At 41.6% G+C, this 14,545-nt stretch overlaps 1 protein-coding gene and 1 non-coding gene across 17 annotated transcripts in view; both read right to left on the reverse strand.

Annotated features, from left to right (window-relative positions):
- Adam22 (ADAM metallopeptidase domain 22) overlaps positions 1-14,545 on the reverse strand; it is a 199,987-nt gene that overhangs the window by 151,632 nt on the left and 33,810 nt on the right. The window lies entirely within an intron of this gene.
- On the reverse strand, positions 11,700-11,827 carry LOC119804111. Its single transcript, XR_005283797.1, has one exon.

Genomic DNA, 14,545 nt, shown 5'->3' on the forward strand with positions numbered 1-14,545 from the left:
GGTCTCTCACTCTGTTCACACAAAGCAGGTATTCTTGCCAAGCTGGTCCTATGAGTGGAGCGATCCACACACTGCAATTAATGGCAGTTAAAGGTCTGGCTAAGATCTCGCTACTAATAAGTGCTATAGGCTTTAAATACATGTAGTCCAGCTCCACATTCTGCACTGCTAACCACTATGACCAGGCTGCTTCTGTTGGCCAGAGGTGCAATTTAATCAAATATCTTCATTTGGCCTAGGATCCCAAAATTTATAGACTAATTTTTCTGTACAAGTTCATGTACTAATCCTGTTATGTGAACCAATATTTTCTTCTAAGTCAAGTGTCTATTCCCCTAATTTTACACCCTGAACTCCTAACTTCCAGGGTGACGGTAGAAGGGGACCAAGCCTTTGAATCATGACTGGGTCATGAAAATAAACAGAAATTAGTATCCTGAACTGATATCGGATGTGAGTGATCCTTCTGCCAGGGCCACCACAGACAGCATAACAAGGCTGCCATCTGCAAAGCTGGCATGAACATTGACCTTGTACTTGGCAGACCGTGAAACTGAGGAATATACTTCTGTTGGCTACATCACCTATCCTACGGACTTTCATTAGATGAGCTTGAACAACAAGACAAGAGGTGCTGGCCAGTTGTAAGGAGACAGTATTGTCTAGATTCACAGCGATGGTGACAGCAGGCACAAGACCCGCTCAAGCTCAAGCCAGACTGAAATCCCAAACGCAGGAGGGGAGCTAGCTCCCTGTGGTTACTGGCTTTCTCTTTTTCTTCTTTTTTTGTTTTGTTTTGCTTGTTTGTTTGTTTTTATTCGAGACAGGGTTTCTCTGTGTAACAGCCCTAACTGTCCTGGAACTCACTCTGTAGACCAGGCTGGCCTCGAACTCACAGAGATCTGCCTGCCTCTGATTCCAGAGTGCTGGGATTAAAGGCGTGCGTTACCACCGGCAGACCTCTTTTTTTTTTTTAAAGAGAGAAAAAGCGCAAACTTACATGGGTATAGAGTAGAGGATCTGGGAAGAGTTGGGCCATAGTAAAGAATATAATAACAGTATGAAATTCTCAAAAGAATAAATTTTTTTAATTAAGGGATTTTTTTTTAAAAAAGAACATTTTTATTACTCTTTAATTATTTATTTATTTTGTGCCTTACCACTGCCCCAGAGAGGTCTCCCAACTCTAGTTTCCTCTCCCATTCCAAAAGAATTCAACCTATGATCCATAAGATAGTTAACTTTCATTTTCTCTGGGTCTGTTTTCTTTCCCAACTAGTTAACTATTTGCCTGTCCCACTGAATGAACTCTAACATCAGAATCCCTGTTACAAAGAGCGTGTTCTGAGTGATTTTTAAAAAAATCACTAGATTAGTAGTTCTCAAACTTGGAATATAAAACCGTTGAAAATGGGTCCCCACATCCTATCCATAAAAGATTCTGACTCCGTTTTTCTGAATAAGGACCTTAAGTGTATACTTCCAACAGTTTCTCAAGATGATAGTAGTTGTCCAGGGATCATCAACCGTAAAGGGTTGCCCACAATTGAGGACAAGTGTTGGCAGTCATTAAAACTACCCAGGGGCTTAGGGATACCGCTCAGCTGGTAGGTGTCAAAGCTCTGGGTGTGGTCCCCAGCACCACACAAAACACGTGTGCAAGCACGTGACTGCAATCCTGACGTTCAGGAAGTGGACGGAAGAAGAGATCGGATGCTCAAGGTCATCTTTGGCGTCTTTGGTTAGGTGAGGAGTTCGAGGCTAGCCTGAGTTACGAGATGCTATTTAACAACAACAACAAAAAAAAAAGGCACCTTTTCTGTTTTCCTTTCATTATTTTAGCTGCAATCAGTCATAAGTATGCTAAGGCTTCAGAAGAGGCTTGCTGTAGTGGTATTCGCCTGAGGATCAGGAAAGTTAAACAGCCACCCCGGCCAGCCTTACAGACCAGGCAGCAGGAACACACACCTTTAATCCCAGTAGCCACACTAGCTTGGCATAGAAACCAGGCGGTAGTGGTGCACGCCTTTAATCCCAGAACTAGAGAGGAATATAACATGATGGGAGGGGACAGCTCTCAGACACAACCTCATTCTGAGATTTCCTGGAGGCAGGATCGCCATTTTCGGTCTGAGGTAGAGGTAAGAGTTAATGGCTGGCTGCTTTGCTTTTCAAACCTTCAGGTTGAACCCCAATTTCAGTCCCTGAGTTTTTAATTAAATCGTGCTTCAGCTTGCCCCTAGTTTGCTGTGCTGTGGTAAGAAGGTCTGGCTTGAGACCAACATCAAAGTCAACTCTATAGAAAGATCAAGAAGCTGATCAAAGATCGGCTGATCACCTACAGTCCCGTGGCTCTAGCTTCCCAGGCACAATACTAGACAACCCCTTTGGTTCTCTGGAAACGTGGGCACAGGGACACGGGTGAGTGGATGAATGTTGTCAATGCCAGAATGCCCAAGGAGATAAACTGGATGAAGAAGATGCAAATCTTGCAGCAGGCTATTCAGGAAATACCATAAATTTAAAATGTATTACCACATGTGTTACAGACTAACCTGAAGGTAAAGGAGTGTGTGTAAAGACAAAATAAAAAGACAAAACAAAACAAAAATGTATTCTCCTGGAATATATCCAAGCACTGGAGGCAGAAAGGGCCTGAATGAAGATTTTGGCTGACCAGGCCAGGCCTGCAGGACTAAGACCAAGGAAGTATGCAAAGCCCTAGAAAAGAACCTAATGTCTAAGACCTGGATCATGAAGTGATGAAGAAATGAAGCTTTCCTTGTGTATCTCTACATGTATAGGGAACTAAGTGGTGGATCACATAGCTCAGCCATTGAAATAAGATATGCCTTTGAAAAACCAACAGTTTAAAAAAAAACTCAAGTATAATTATAATATGCAGCCATGGTTGAGACTACTAAACACAACTTTGCCTACCTGGAATAACTTGTCATGAAAGGTAAATGTCATTGTTCTTCAGATAGTCTATGATCTATGGAATCTCTCTTTTTAATATTGAAAAGAGATTTTTCTAGACATTGCCCAGTGGCGATCAACAAGAGAAAAAGCCTGGCCTCTCCATCCTACTGCCTCCCAAGATTGTTTTTGCAGATGGAAGGACAGGTTAACATCTGTTTCCTCTCTCAAATCCTCTGGTATTCAAACCCATGGCCGTGTGTAATCATTTAACTAAAATATCTCTTAAAAAATTCCAGAAGGGCAGTTCCAAAGCCATGTCACCAGCTGTCATTATTGAATATTGATTCATTTGATAAACTGTATGAAAGTGAAATGATCTGATCTTTAATACAAGGTAGAAAGTTGAGAGGAACTGGAATATTCTGTGACTTTATTAAGCCTTATCTTCTGATATAAAATAAACTATTGACTTCTGTGACCGGACCAAGGCTAGACCAAAGACCAAAGGAGGAGCGGGGCATTCCAGTCTTGAGAAATGGCTCAGCAGTTAAGAGTGCTCGTTGTGAGCCGGGCGATGGTGGCACATGCCTTTAATCCCAGCACTCGGGAGGCAGAGGCAGGCGGATCTCTGTGAGTTCGAGGCCAGCCTGGTCTACAAGAGCTAGTTCCAGGCCAGGCTCTAAAAAAGCTGCAGAGAAACCCTGTCTCGAAAAACCAAAAAAAAAAAAAAAAAAAAAAAAAGAGTGCTCGTTGTTCTTGCAGAAGACCCCCAAGTTCAGTTCCCAGCACCCACGTAGTAGAAATAACTACCTGTAACTCCAGATTCAGGGACTCGGATTCTCTCTTCTGACCTCCACAGGTACCAGACATGTACATGGTACACCGGCAGACATGCAAGCCAAACACCCATGTAGTAAGAGGAGCGGGCTGCATCCCGCCGGGCTCCCAGCCGCCTGGCTAGCTTAACCCCCGAAATAACCACACAGAAATTGCATTAATTTAATCACTGACTGGCCATTAGCTCTAGCCTCTTATTGGCTAACTCTCACATCTTGATTCAACCCATTTCTAATAATCTGTATGTCACCACGAGGTCGTGGCTTACCGGGAGAGACTCTAACCTACATCCGTCTTAGGCCGGGGATTCATGGCATCTGCCACTCTGCCCTTCTTCCCAGAATTCTATTCTGTCTTCCCCGCCTACCTGAGTTCTGCCCTATCAACTAGGCCAAGGCAGTTTCTTTAATAACCAATGAAAACAACACAAATACAGAAGGACCTCCTACACCACACCCATATAAAAAAAACCATAGCCGGGCGGTGGTGGCGCACGCCTTTAATCCCAGCACTTGGGAGGCAGAGGCAGGCGGATCTCTGCAAGTTCGAGGCCAGCCTGGTCTACAAGAGCTAGTTCCAGGACAGGCTCTAGAAACTACAGTGAAACCCTGTCTCGAAAAACCAAAAAAAAAAAAAAAAAACCATAAATAAATCTTTAAAAGAACAAAAGGAGGATGTAGTAGACTTGTGAAAGCTAGATCCCGAGAGGAAGAAAATAATGGGGGGCTAGGTAACTCAAGTGGCAGTGGAGATACCAGCTCTCCATGGAAGAATGTTGACTGAGGATAACATCAGCCATCGGACAACTACAGATCAGACTTCAGTTATTACAAACTGAAAAATGTCATGCGAAAAGGGAGGGATACCATGCTGTTTACAGTAGAAAACTCAGAAACTTCCATGGTCAACACCACACATTATCAACAAGGTCCTTCGTTATTAACTAATGGTTTGCTTTTGTTCTTTCTTGCTTGAGTGTCTGGAATCTCTCAAGAAAGTTTAGTGAATACGAGTTCATGGTTTCAAGTTATCCTCTCAGTACGGGGGGAAGGGAGGGAGGAAGGGAGGGAGGGAGGGAGGGAGGGAGGGAGGGAGGGAGGGAGGGAAATAGACCCATACCTCTTATTTTACAGTAATGTTGAAAAGCTATCAAAAAAACTCCTGTCAGCCATTTGACGCTCCATCGTGTGCTATGGCTTGGGACCAAGCACGCTGAGGAATGGGTTTTGGCATCATTGTTAATCGAATTAAAGGCCTTAAACTCAGCACATTTAGTAATGTACATCTTCAGTGAAGAATGCTCAAAAACATACCTGCCACTGAAGTATTTTCATTTGTGTGTGTGTGTGTGTGTGTGTGTGTGTGTATGTATGTATCTATGTATGTATGTTTGCTCCCTGAATAAAATCTCCTTGTTGTCTTTATTCCCAAAAGGCGCTCCTTGTGAAAGAACCCCTGGTTCTCCTTACAGGCAGCAGGTGATACACCCTGTTTCTTCCTTAGCTCCTCACTCACCCCAAGGAAAACATTGAGTCTAGCTGACTACAGAGGCAGGACACAATGCAGTAAGGAGCTAAGTAAGGGCTGGGTGGCCTAAGGCATATTAACTTATGTACTGAAACTCATGGCTCAGGTTGGGTCCACAGTCATCCATCTGGAGGCTGAATTTCACAGCTTGCCAAAACCCATTCTTGGGCAATCTGGCATTTAATATTTATACTCTGTGTATTTATCTATTTATAGCAAAAGCTATGGAAAAATGAGAAAAATCAAAACATGCGATCACAGGGCCTCACTGGATCTGTGCGGTAAGACTATACACTGGATGATCTACTAATAACTAGAGTTCAGTAAGAATCCCCAGGTTTCCCTGCTGTAGGACGGACTCACTGTTGATACCCAGGGCTCTTCTTGGGTCAAATGCAAAGGGGCACGTGCTTAGCATGCGAGGGTTCTCACTTCAATAAGTCTGGAGGATGCTCTCAGCAGCAACCGTACGACCCATCAGCACCTTCATTCTTCCAAGGTGGCTTTATCCACACTTCCCTTTGTCAGACCTCATTGGCTATCTCTCCATGCACTACCTCTCCGTGGCTGCAGAACCTGGATGGTTCAGAGAGCTCTGTTCTCCCACCTGCCTCAGGAACAGGCAAACTCATCCGAGCCCCAGGGTAAGCTTTATGGACAGCAACTAGTCGCCCGGGAACCTCTTCCTTCTCAAAGTTGCTCCAGCAAGTAGACTGGCTCAGTTCTGGGCAAGAAAATTGTTAAGTTTTGTTTAACAGTGTTGCTACAGTTGGTCTCACCAAAAGGCTGAGAGTGTGGCAGGACACACAGGGCCTGCTCAGGTCTAAGCCAGATGGGGTCCCAGCTCTGAGAGGAGAAAGTGGACCAGATAAAGGAAATGGGACCCTGCCTTTCACACATGGCTCTGCCTAGCCTCTGGAGACACAGTTATACTAGGTAAGAAACCTAATGAACAATATTACACATGTACGACTCTTTTCTCACTTTTAGCTCAAAGCAGTATCAAAAGAAGCGATAGAGGAACAATTTCATAAAACAAATAAAAACACCACTTACTAAAACTAAAAAGTAGTATCAAATATAGAGATCTAGAAAATTTTGATACTCAAAAACAATGACAGTTAGCTTACCAAAGATTTAACAACAAAAATCCCAATGTTATGTATGTATGTATGTATGTATGTATGTATGTATGTATTTTAGGGTGTTTTGTTTTTGTTTTAGGCAGGATCTTACTATGTATCTCTGGGTGATGCAATACTCACTATATAGCCCTAAACTTATAGCAATTCTCCTGTACCGGCCTCCCAAGTACTAAGAGTATAGGAATGTATTTTTAGTTTTTTTTTCAGTCAGTGTTTACAATGTAGCCCAGGCTGACCTGAAACTTCCAATCCCCCTGCCAGCCTCCCAAGTAGAATTAGAGGAATACGCCACTAAGCCCACTTCAGGCACTAACACTTAGTCTCTAAGTGCCTGGTGTGATTTCTCACAGTGCTACTAAAATACTGTCTCCCAGCCCTGGACTTTATACAAGTGCTTTCTCCGTTTAAAAAAAATGTCCCAGATATATCTTACACAGCTTAAAACCCAAGTGGAGAAATAAAATCAACTTTTTGTAAAGCTTTATCTGAAATCTTTTCTCAACAATATATTTTGTTTTTTCAGGAGCAGTTTGATTTGACTTTGGCTTTGGTAATATATTAATATCTTTGATTTTGAGACAAAGACTATTTAACAATGCTGGCCCTGAACTCTCCAGATCAAGTGAACCTTCCTCCTTAGCTTCCCAAACAAATGGGAATAAAAAGGAGTTCACCACCAGAGGCCACTGTCCATCCAAGGCCTCCGCAGCCATATCATAAAATTAAGTTACACTGACTATATCTAAGAAATCCAATTAATTGTATCCAATAAAGCCCATACTGTCCATCTATACTACTATAGCTGCTGATAATTTGCAATGTCAATCATTTGGCATCTTGTTGAAAGACAGCAGAGAATGCTGATGATGCAGTGTTCGATATGTCCCCTAATCACTGTAAAAACCGAAAAGAGAACCTTTTCAATTCTGCAAAAACATTTAATTACTGTGTATGCTTCGATGTTTCACATTAAAAGTACTGAATGAATCTACCAACTACATTTTCAACTCATCTAATAAACGTGTGACACTAAAATATATAAAGCAACAATTTCAAAATAAACATAGTATTTCTATGACAATTTCCTTGAAAACCTAACCATAGTCTTGCTTTTATTAAACAATTTTGTATTTTTATTTACAAATTTAAGTAATATGCTCATAAGCATGCTATCATCTCCAGAGTTTCCTATTAACCACATAGATAGTAATGCTTAAAATATCTATAAGTAACAGCTGCATTTTCTTCTTGGTATATTTGTGTGTTTGTTTATTAATTTGGGTTCTGTTGTTATGTTTTTGAGACAGCAACTCTCTACAAAGTCCTGGCTATCCTGGAACTCACTATATAGACCAGGCTGACCTTGAACGCTCAGATAGCCACCCACCTCTACCTCCTTGTGCCATCATGTCTGGCCCTGTTCTTTTTATTAGCACGTATTACTAGTATAAAGTAACAGGCTTTGCTATGGAATGCCTATGGATGATATTCCCATTCTGTGAGGAATAGAATCTGGTTAGATAGCCCAGGTAGACCTAAAACATACAACTCACCACTCTCTCACCTGTTTCCTGAGTGAGAAAACTATAGTAAGATGCCATTATTCCAGGCAGTAATGCTACATTTTTATAATAAATAAGAAAACAAAGTTTACATGAACCAATGATACAAAGATGTGCAGGGTACGGTCCCACTCTGGGCCTCACCCACTCGTCCACACCCGAGAATTCTGTGTTCCACACTCCAAAAAAAAAAAAAAAAATGTTCGTCCTGTTGACTCTAGTAAAACCTCAACCCATTCCTTCAGAAATAGCTTCCCAGGCCCTAACTTTAGTATTTGGTCTCTGTGGTCGACCATTCTCTGGCTCATTAGCAGGCATTTCCAATGGTCTTTCCAGTGCCCCCAATCCAATTCAATTCAATTCTCTTTATTCTGGGCTTTGAAGCCAAAGGCAGTCCCACTAACAACCAAAGCCACCCTGCGTTGAGTTCAAGAAATCTCCTGCTTTTGAGAGAAAACTACACCTATACTTAAAACATCTTAGAGTGGGGGGGGGGCACAATTTAAAACTGAAACCCTTCACCATGATGATGATGATGAGGATGATGATGATGATGATGATGATGACTGGGAAGAGAATAATGAAAGCAGGCCAGCAGTACAGAACTACAATCCCACCCACTTGGAAGGATGAAGCAGGAGGTTTGGAGGAAATTTGAGGCCAGCTGTGGTACATACGAAAACCCTGTTTGGAAAAAAAAAAAAAAAACAGAAAAAAAGAAACAAACCAAAAAGAAAAAAACAGAAGAAATGAACTATGTTTCAGCTAAAGCTAAAATATATGAGGGCCACACAAAGTTCCTTAGGATAGTCTATAAATGGGAGACTCTTACCCTGTAAAGTTTCAAAAGCTCTATATATATATTTCAAAGGAATAGTTCCATTATGAATCAAAGAAACATAATAAGATCATAGCACTAAAAATATAGAACCCTTTCCAGACTTGCAACAGGCGCAATACCAAAACCCTAAAGCCTTAGTAATTATTTATACTAGACATAGCATTTGCAGAAAGAAACTCCTGCCATCCCACCAGTAAAACCTCAAAAGTCCACTAAGGGAAACAGTTGAGCATGTCTCTAGCAATTAAAGAAAGGTACTGTATGACCCAACAATTTCGCTTTTGGATATCTACTAAAAGAAAACTATAAAGTTGTGCATGAAAATGTCCAGAGTAACATAAAGGATGAACTACACATAGACACAGCACACATGCACAGAGAGAGAAGGGAAGGATGAATTACACATAGACACAGAACACATGCACAGAGAGAGAGGGGAGGGATGCATGCACACAAACCCCACACAAACACATGCAAAGCAAAAACCAAAAGAGCTGGAATGAAGTACTGGCACAAGCTACATCCTACATGAACTGCATAAGCCTGCCAGCTGAAGGAAATAAGGCAAGGGACACATATATCATACTTATGGGCGGGGGCAATTTATCAAGAAAAAGTATATTAGTTATTGACTAGGAGCTATAGACAGAAATGGAAATTAAATCTAAATGGGGAAAGAATCTTATCGGAGGAATTCAGATGTTTTTTTATAACTGATTTGCAGTGCCTGGGCACAGTAGGAGACACCTGTAATTCCTGCACTCGGGAGGCAGAGGCAGGAGGATCACAAGTTAGAAGCCAACCAAGACTACAGAGCAAGTTTGGGACAGCCTGAGACAACCCTGTCTCCAAAAAAAAAAATAAATAAATAAACAAACCTTGGTTAACAATGACAATTATATCACTCGGTAAAGTTATTTTAAAAATCATTGAATAATTACATTTGAAATGAGTGAATTTTATGAACAATAAAATACGCCTTAAGATAATCATTACACTCACATAAAGGCACTTCTATTACTTTAAGTATTGTTATGATTAGACTAGCCCTGGTAAATAATCACATTCTGCCCAGTGAGTACTACAGATAGTCCCGTTACCAAAAGATATGAGACAATGCTATTGCCACCAAATAAAGCTATTCAGAACTAAGCACAGATATATTCACAGTTACCTAAATTACTTTGAGTCAATATTTAAAGTTATATATATAAAACTTTAATATCTAATATATATACATACACGTATACACACACATTTCGATGTCTTTGTATTTATCTTGAGCACTATAAGAAAGGATTTTTGGGGGATCAAGGTCTCTCCTTGATCTCACTGTTGAGTTCAGGCTGGCTGTGCATTCTGGATCTTCCTGCCCTAGCCTCTGCAGTGCTGGGGTACAGGCATGCTTCACCAACTCCGGATCTCTGGGATCCTTTTTAAGACTTAAATTCTTGACAGGTAAATTTTTGGTGTTTTATTGGTGTACAAGGTTTGTTTGTGTGGTGTTTTTACTTGTTTTTAAGCCAACTTTGGGAAATTATTTTTTCCAGGTTGCCCTCCTTACAAAAGAACAATAAAGAGCATGGTGACAACCCTGTATGTCAGTTTGTTTGCTTGTTGCAGGGGTAAGACACAGACCAAAAGCAACTTGAAGGGGGAAGCATTTATTTGGCTTACCCATCCATGTCCCGGTCCATCACTGAGGGAGGCCAGGGTCCATCACTGAGGGAGGCCAGAGCCGGAACTGAAGCAGAGACACGGAGAAAGGCCGAGGCGCACTCAGCTTGCTCCCTTAGACCACTTAAGTCTACATGGCCAAGAGTGGCACTGCCCACAGTTGACCAAACCCTCCCACAGCAATCATTAATCACAAAAGTGCCCTACAGAGCTTCCCACGAGCCAATCTCATAGAACGATTCCTCAATCGAGGCTTCCTCTCCGCAGGAGTCCCTAGTTTGTGTCAAGTTGACAAGAAATAAATAAAGAAGTAACCAGCACACCCTGCATATCTTCAGAGACATCACTCTAAAATTTCAGTATCGAGTAACTGAAACTGAATTATCACAAGCCAATGAGGGAATAAGTCAATAATGCAACAAAGTATAAAGAAATCAATAACCCACGCTTTGCAACTTCTTTCTGTGCTCTAAGAGGCCCCAGATAGTTTGGCTCCTTTTTGTTTTTGACCTCATCTGATGACACATTGACTCCCAGTTTCACGGCCTTCAGCTATCCTTCCTTCTCTCAACCATGCAAGGCTTATTTTTGGCTTCACTTTTGCTGTTGGTCCTTCTGCTTGGGGGCCCTTTGCATTTAAATATCACCCTTCATATAGATGGCATGACCTAACAGTAACTGTTAACTATCACCTCCATCCCTATGCCAGGGCTCCGCTAACAATAAGGCCACTCTCTGGCATTACCTTATTTAACAAGTTTATGGCCTTTCTGGCCAGAAGGCAAGCTCTTCAAAATGAAAACACTTACTTTCTTCTGGTCTCCCAAGCTCTCGGGTTCCAGAAGAACTCTCAGAAATACCCAGGGGATTACAAATGTGTGTGTGTATATATATGTCTATCTGCATGTATATAAGCTAAGCATGTCTACATGTATACATGTACATGTCTGTACATATACATGTGCATACATGCTTGAGTACATATGTAAAATGAAAATAAGAATCTTAAGTTTTTCAACAAAGATGTGTTTTCTACACAATAGTAAACGTATATATGAATGAATATTCAAATAATGAATTACTAGAAGAGCAAAATAGTCATTGATTGATTTACTAATAACAGTGAAAGGTCTGCTATTTATTTATTTTGGGTTTTTTTGGGTTTTGTTTGTTTGTTTGTTTGTTTGAAAATGTTGGGTCGTACAGTCAACCCTGTGGTTTTCTCCAGTGAGGGCTGCTTTCTCCACCCGTTTGTCTAGGAGGAGTGTATCGACCAAGTCCTGCTTCATCAGACTCAGCCTTCTTGGTCCTCCAGTGCTATTTATTATTATAAAACATCATCATTTAATTATACTCTTATCCTCAGCATTTATTTCAATCATCGGCATTAACTACTTTATAAGTGGAGCATAGTCAAATTAATGAGGACTTGCAGAACTAGCTTTTGAGTCCAGTTGAATTTCATATCCTGTCTTTTATCTACCAGGACTCTGATTTTTCCCAGAAATTCAAGGTCCCAGTGGAAAGCAGGCAAAGGGTGACGAAATGTCGGGTGACTCCCCCAAATAAAAGACTGCACTTGCCCATTTCAACAGAACCTGAATCTGAGTGCTCTTTCCCTGACCTTGCCTCAGCCTCCCCATTCCCACCCCTGCTGTCTCCAGGACACCTCCCTTTCTGCATGGTTAGCCCACCTGCTGAGTTCTGGGTGTCATCCCCCACTGTGAAACAGGGAATAAAATGATTGGAATAAGAATCACAGAGTAACAGAAAAATTATTTTGATGTTATCGAAATAAAAAAAAGGAGATGATCCACAATAAAGAAAAAAATAAGAAAGCACTCTATTTTGACAGGTTTGACAGGTGACCATCATTAAAGCTCCGGGAGCTGAAGAGAAAACCCTTCCCACTACCCTTGCCTCTCCATGAGGCATTTAATTATTCGCTTACTGAATAACAATGGAGTAGCTCACAGGAAAAGATGTAGCCTGAGTAGCTCAGAGAATATGATTAGATGTTCTTTCAAGCCCTCTTCTTTCTAGGGAATATTTCACAGTAAAATACAGCACCCTTTGCTGACCTTTGGAAGGTTCTGTGTAGCCTCAGAACCAACATGAGCAGAGCAAATCATATGCTTGGTGTTATTAATGTATCTGTCCTAAGAGTGAAATTTCATAGCCATGACCCCTGAAGGAAACTACCTCCCACACTTCATAACTGACAAAGCAGGAACTGGCTGTACTTCTTGCTTTTAGCCTTTCTGTATTTTTAAACCACTTCTACAGAACTACAACCCAAAGGGTGAACAAACTCTTGTATAATCTGGTTATAGAAAATCTGGTTTAATGAATATTTTGAAGGAATGTTATGTAACAATTCATTTTCTTCAATTCCCATCTTAAAATAAGTCTTATTGGATCTATTCTGCAACTGATATCCAACTACATACAGACTTAATTATCCCCTAGTTAAAAAAAATGTTTTTTGACTAGTTCCACAGGCCTAGAATTGCTTCATGAGAGAGCAGGGAGGAAAACTTGCGGGAACGGGATAGTCGAGATAGAGGAAGGACAGAGGGAGATCAAAGAAAGAGATATCTTTGATTGAGGGAGCCATTACAGGGCTAGCAAGTGCAAGAAACCTGGCACTAGAGAAATTTCCAGGAATCCACAAGGATGACCCCAGCTAAGACTCTAAGCAATAGAGGAGAGGGTGCCCGAGCTGGCCTTGCACTGTAGTCAGATTGATGGCTATCTTAAATGCCATCTTGGAACCTGCATCCAATAACTGATGGAAGCAGATGCAGAGATTCACAGTGGAGCACTGGGCTGAGCTCCCAAAGTCTAGTCAAAGAGAGGGTGAAGCGATAATATGAGCAAAGGGGTCAAGACCATGATGGGGATACCCACTTAAACAGCTGACCTGAGCTAATGGGAACTCACCAACTCCAGCCTGACATCAGGGGAACCAGCAAAGGACCAAACTAAGCCCTCTGAATGTGGGTGACAGTTGTATGACTGGGGCAGACTGTGGGGCCACTGGCAGTGAGACCAGGATTTGCCCCTACTGTTTACTCTGGCTGTTTGAAACCCATTCTCTTTGGAGGGATACCTTGCTCATCCTAGATATAGTGGGGAGGGCCTTGGTACTGCCTCAAAGCAATGTGCTAGACTTCGGGGACTTCCTATGAGAAACCTTACCCTCTCTGAGGACTGAATAGAGGGTGGGGTGATGGGGGTGGAGGGAGTAGGAAAAGGGGAGGGAATGGGAACTGGGATTGGTATGAAAAATGAGAAAAGATAGGTTTTTTAAAAATAAATAAATAAAAATGGAATACAATTAGCTTGATGACTGCATGGATTATTAAATAAAAGTTGCAGTGCAGGGCATGGGATTCCTCCCTACAAGTTACTGGTCAGAGAGGTCCCAGAGGTCTGAAAAACGACCAGACTATGGTTATTATGCCCTTACTTATTATTATCTAATTATGCTCTTATCCTCACCACTTACAAGGATTTACTGGATGCTGAGACCATATTGATGAAAGCAACACACATCCTTTGGCTGTCACACATAGAGAAGCTGTTAATGAAAACATGAACAAGAAAGTTCCTCCCGGATGGCCAGCTTACGTAATGTTGGAAGATGCCATGCAGGCTGGTGGGGGAGAAACTGCACCAATGGTCTTACCCAGGGCTGGACTATGCATGCTGCAGTCCCAACCTGCCAGGCATGGTGTACCCAATGGTGCAAAACTGGCATAGCTGTTATGGGATAAGGAATAACTTTCTAACTGGATTTCAAGTCTGCTCCACAAAGTGTAATTTCTTTTCTGGTACTGTGATCCTGGTCAAAAGTTCTGAGCTGGGAGGCAAAGGGTCCTGAAAAGAACCCTCTACTTTTATTTTGCTAAATGGTCATTCTGCTAAAGTGCTTTCTAAATATTTGTGTTAAAACCTTGGCTGCACTTAACTTTGGTCATAGAAGCTTCTTTTTCAGTGGTCAGCAGTCAACAGAAAGATGCATGTGCCCG

Source organism: Arvicola amphibius, chromosome 18, assembly GCF_903992535.2.
Source record: "Arvicola amphibius chromosome 18, mArvAmp1.2, whole genome shotgun sequence".
NCBI lineage: Eukaryota > Metazoa > Chordata > Mammalia > Rodentia > Cricetidae > Arvicola > Arvicola amphibius.